We start from the raw sequence: 6,152 nt of genomic DNA on the forward strand, positions 1-6,152 counted from the left end.
ATGTGCTATTGGAAGAGCTTGACAGGCTATGTGAATTGCGCCTGTTTGTAGGCTGAATGCATCTGATGGACTCCATGCTAATACTTGGTCATACACTGATCTATGGCTTATAAACAAGCCTTGGCAAGGTTGCTAAAGGCTTGTGGCATGCTAATGCTTGACTGGGAATGAGATATGAGCTATGAGAGTTGACTGCAGATCTGAAATATGTTCAAAACTACTGTAGACAGAGAGTATTCAGCATGTACATGACTTTGGAAAGAGCCTTGAGCTCATAGAGATGCCCAAAAAGGGTCTACTAAAGTACATACATGCTAATGCAGACATATGTCTTGGATGTTTTGCCTGTAAGCTGAAGATTATGATCAAGTATACTTAGATCTGAAGCATTTACTTGGTTGGAAAACTGTCATGAATCTGTAGACAACAAGCATTGGTTACACTTGAAGCATTACATGACATTGCTTGGTTCATGTCAAATGTATGACTTGGGATATGTCTACTGAATGTCTGGAGGACTAAGACAAGCATTAAATACTACTAAAAACTGAAGTCTGGAGTTGGAAATTAATGCAGTTACATTGTCTTGGCTAGGTACAAACTGTAAATGCAATCTATGACTTGGATTTGTGAAGACAGGATGTCTATTGTTACCCGAATGCTCATGTATTGAACCTAACACTTCAAAGTGAATGTATGACATGATTTGAGGCTATTTTGGAGCTAGATAGACAAGGTTTTACTGAGCATTTGCTGACTACAATTTATGAGCAAGAAGTTTGACACCCCTACTTGCTGTCTCTGCACTGATTTGTGCCTGTATGGTTATGTTTGGACTGCTACATGTACTAGCACTTGTCTATGAAGGTTTGGGACATGTATGACATGTATATGACTCAATTTTGGCTTTGAATAAGCTGCTGGTCACTGGCAGTTTACTGTTTTCAGATTGCATGCCTGGCAGTAAGGCTGCATGTTACAGACTTGAAGCAACTAAATAGCATATGTATTGACAAATGTATCTACAGGTGGGACCACATGTTTGTGGATGTTTTTGAGCAGAAAAAGGGCTGAAATGCCCTGGTTTTGACAATAAATTGGTTGCATAAAATTGTCAAAAATAGTCAAGAACTGTAGTGAGTCAGGGGCACTTGTTGGCTTGCAAGTAGTCAAACAGAGCATATGACATGGCTAATGCAGAGAGGACTGACAACATAACCCAGATAGTGGGGGAAAAGCTTGACAGTAACAATTATGCCATATGGAAGTTCCACATGGAGAACTTCTTAATAGGGAAAGGCTATTGGGAGTTGGTGACTAGAGCGGAACCTAAACCTGAGCTCCCAGATCGACCTACAACTTATTAGCGACGATTACACTAAGCTTGGATAGAAAGAGCTTGTAGAGTCTTGCACTGGCTCTCTTTATGTATCTCAGATGCTATGGTAATGCAGATAATGAACTGCAGCTCTCTTAAGAATGCATGGGACATTTTGGTCAAGTATTATGGTACAACCACAAGTGCCATGAAGATACAATTAAAGTAGAAGTTCAACAACATGGAGAGGAAGAGCAGATCTATAGAGGATTATGTCACGGAGGTTAAGACCATTGCGGATCAGTTGGCATCTGATGGTTCACAGGTTGAAGATGAAGACATGGTTGCTGTGACTTTGAAATCTTATCTATACTTTCCACATCTTTGGCCATGCCTAGTGATGTCTTTATGTTCTCTACAATTATATTTGAAATTGTCTAGTTAGGGGAGACTATCTTCTTCACAATTCATTGTAGTTTTTGATACTATAAATCCTTCCAAATATCTCTAATCATCCTTCTCCATCAAAATTGCTAGTAATATCGAGGAAGTGACACATTGTAAATAGTGCAATACAATGTTTGTTTCTATCAAAGCAATTTGAATACCCACTGAATGATCCCATGGACATGCATTGCTAAGTTGACATTTGTTTAATATCTCTAAATATACATAAATAAGATAAAGTACAGACATGTTAATGGGAGAGGTAGAGAGGAAGGGGGTCGAGGGAGGCAAGAAGTAGAGAGAGGGGGTCGAGGGAGGCAGAGAAGTAGAGAGAGGGGGTAAAGCATAAGGAAAAGGTAGGGAGAGAGTAACAAAGACGAGGAGAGGAGAAGTAAGAGTTGGAGAACAGAATTGGCCGAAAGAGTGAGGGACGAAGGTTGGTACACATAGAGGATGAGAAGAGCATGAATGCAAATTATGAAGTAGTAACACTAGAGTAACATGGAGGGAAGGGAGATAACACTAACTACCATGCACATACAAATTCCAAACCTTTGTTATTTTGGCCCGAGTTCTGATTGAATTCTTTTTCCTACCATTTGAAGCACTATAAGTGCATTTAGCACCCTTGATTTTTTGTTCAAAAACAATACTAAATGGGTACGCCATAGCATGCTTTCACCGACACCCCCCAAATTGTGACACTAATAGTGTAGAAGTATTTTAGCCATAGGATATAGCACAAAAGTTCATTTATTGATTGTGTCAATAATTATGAGTTGATAATGCAACATCTAGTAGTGAAATATCAATATTTTTAAACAATAGGACTATAAAATGATTCCATAAAGTAATTCTAAAACTAAATCATCTATTTTTTCTTATTTTCTTGGTTTTAAACTAGTTATAACACAAATATATTGTCATGACTTATGAATATTACTCATGAAGCAAGTTGAGCATAGTTACCAAATTACACAAAGTATTATCCTAGACAGTTCGTAAGAGTCTACAAAATTTATGAACAAAGCCCCCTGCTGGTATCCTCAACTCCTCCTACTCAACTAAAACTCCCTACGATAGGACCTTTCACGTTGTGGTCCCGTCCATACTCATCGATGTGAAAATTAAAAGGTCCCTTGGAGTAGGCTTTATTTGTGCTGACCTTAGGGAGTTCTAGCATCATGAAGGAACACTACCTCAATGTGGCCTATCAAAATACTGCCTTAGTCGATGGTGATCTATACTCAATTACCCATTTTTTATCCTGATAATTTAAGAAAAATAAAAATGTAATTTACAACCACAAATAGCTTACTTCAAATATATCACACACAACAATCTTTAATGAATTTCCTTCCAAGACAAACCCTTTTCTTAGGTTGACAATATCAGGGCTAAACTTAGCGTAAGTAGTAATATATTTCAATAATCCCATTGGATTTCTCTTCCCCTTGGGATTTGGTCTAAGATAATTTTCAACAAGAGTTTATTTTTCAAAACTCATGTCTTTGAGGGTTTGGACAACCTATCAATCCTTCTAAGATTGCTAAAGGACTTCGATGAGCCAAAAAAAAGACTTTTGTGTGATGATCTCTTTTCTCTTTTTTTTTTCTTAACGGAATTTTCTTTGTCCTTGTCTAGTGGTAACTCACTAGATTCAAAACCCTTGGAAATTTTATTATGGAAAATATTCTAATAATTCTATCTCAAGATTTTTCAAGGGATTAGCATTCTTATTTATTAATTAGAGGTTCCATCGCTTTAGTACAAATTGGATTCAAAATTTTAAGTACTTAAATATTTCTTATTGCAAAAATCATAGTCCCTAAATCTTGTTCTTAGTAAATCCTATTTGATACAATAAAATCATAAATTATTTCAAGTAGTGTAGCAACTTCCCTATGTCCTATTCCTATGTAATATTCCCCCGTGCCCCCTGCATAAGAACGACCCCTTTAAATATTTTTAAATATTTAAAAAATAACTCTCCCTCTCTCTCCCCCTGCTGAGACTGCATGGCGGGGAGAGAGAGAGTGTGTGTGAGTAAAGTGAGAGAGGGGGGCATGCAGCCCCGGGTGGAAGGGGTGGTGGCTGTGAACAGCCGTCTTTACCCCCCCCCTTCATATACCACCCCTCCCCACTATAAAGGGGAGCCCTTCCCCCCCCCCCCCCCCCCCCCATCCTCTGTAGGCAGCGCCCTCCCCCCTAATGGTCGTCAGCACGCAACAACCCCTCTCCTCCCTCGTGGTGAACAGCGCCCCCCCCCCCCTCGTCGTCTGTAGCGCAGGCCCCCCCTCGTAATTAGAAAACCCCCCTGCCCCCCTCATCATCATCCACGAGAGAGAGAGAGAGAGAGGGAGAGAGAGAAAGAAAGAGAGGGAGAGAGAAAGAGAGAGAGAGAGAGAGAGAGAGAGAGAGAGAGAGAGAGAGAGAGAGAGAGAGAGAGAGAGAGAGAGAGAGAAGCTTCTTCTCCGCCCTCTTAAAGGGAGGTCACACACCCTTATATTTATTTTGGAAATACACTCCCCTTCAATCTCTTTCTCCACTCAAGGAAAGACGGCGAGAATTTTGCACAGGAGAGTGCAAGAACTCTATCACCCGTACACGTATCTTCGAGTATGGCCCCGAAGTGTAGTTCCACAAAGATGGCCGGGAACCCTGCAAGTGTGGATGGAGGTTCAAAACAAGGTGGCTCTGCAACCGCGAACGGTTCATCAGGCATCAATACCACTCGAATCAAGACATCACTCCAAACCCAGGTTGCTCTATTATTAAATCATAGGTTATAAATATCACGGTGAAAAATCATATTTACATGCATCACATTAATTGCGTGTTTGATAATTTCCTAGGTATGAACTTAGTTGTGATATATGTAACAAACAAGATAATGTCCATTGTAAGATGACATCATAATAGGTGATATTGATTAGATAATTACACCGTAAATTACCAAAAACGTCTTGCATGAATTTCTGCCTAAAGTGCATTGCTCCTTGCACAAGTTCTTGCTTAAAACGCATTTCAGAGAACATTGAAAGAAACAAAGTGCATGTCCATATCGTAAGATGGATTCTAAGGTACATGTAATAATCTGCAGAAAAGATTAAAGTGCAGCTAGACTCATACAATGATCACATAAAGTTAGATCATTCAACAAGGTTATAGATTGTGTAAATAATTACATAGAGGATAATGTTAAGATTGCATGCATAGAAAGTACATTCACATGTGTGGCATAAAATATTATATGGATTATATCAAAATTGTAAGCATTGAAATGAAGGCATGGCATTACGTTGCGTGCATTAAAGCTGTTGGGCAAATTCAACGTTGTTTGTAATCTACCAAATGGGACTGAGATCCATGAGTCCCATGTCAAAGTCCTTGGTGACTTCAAGAGGGATAGGTAAAAGCTTAAGCACCTGTGAGTATTATGAAGAGGGCTTAAGAAGATTATACTTAAGACGAAGTAGGACTGTTCTAAACAGAACCATCTTGACCAACCATGGTCAAGGGGATAGACAATCTGTTGAGATATTTGCAATCACACCTAATGTAGCCTCTTTGTTTGAGGTAGTCTGGGCTTAGGACATGCAGGTTGCAGTAATCCCATATGCATAGAGAGGGAAGATTGCTACCCATCCAACAACTATAAAGCATTTTACTTGACTACCACTTTTCATATGGAATGAATACAATGTCATGAGGCTTTGTACTTTCAGTTAAGTGTCGTGTCATTGTCAGTCATACACAAGATTGTGTTTATGAGTCCAAGTCTCAATCTTGGAACCTCACTTGTGTAACAAACAGTGTCTTTGTCTCTATCATCATGAGTTCATTCTTCTTCTTCCATCCACCATAGCTCACTGCCATGTCCTAGATCCCGCTCATTTCGACATGGTATCAGAGCCCAATCGGGCATGGCATTGCTTCTCCATCCTCTCTTGATTCCTCTCAAAAAAATCGAGAACCCCTCTAGGCCACACGCACCACCTTGAAACCGGATTACGCCATAGCTTCCACTCTCTCTCTCTCTCTCTCTCCCATTTGTCTCTTCGTCATTCATCGTTTTTTGCTGGCCGAGAGCAATCGTCCTCCTCCTATGGACTCAAACATCTACTACATCATCCTGCTGATTGGAGCTTGCATGCTTGCATCCTGGATCTCAAAACTAACCTCCTTTGCCAGGATGACCATCGCAAATAACAAAGGCGGATCCACCGCAGCCTATGTGTCCCGTGAATTCACTGCTTGCACCACTCACAGCATCAGCAGTGTGGTCTCTCCAAGAGTCAATCACCAGGGATTCCAGCTATCTGGCCTTTTGCAGATTGCATAGCACCATCAATATCTCCTACTCAGGCCTATTTTTTAATAGATT

This window comes from Lygodium microphyllum, chromosome 4 (genome assembly GCF_053477565.2).
Source record: "Lygodium microphyllum isolate KBCC chromosome 4, Lygodium_microphyllum_v1.1.10, whole genome shotgun sequence".
NCBI lineage: Eukaryota > Viridiplantae > Streptophyta > Polypodiopsida > Schizaeales > Lygodiaceae > Lygodium > Lygodium microphyllum.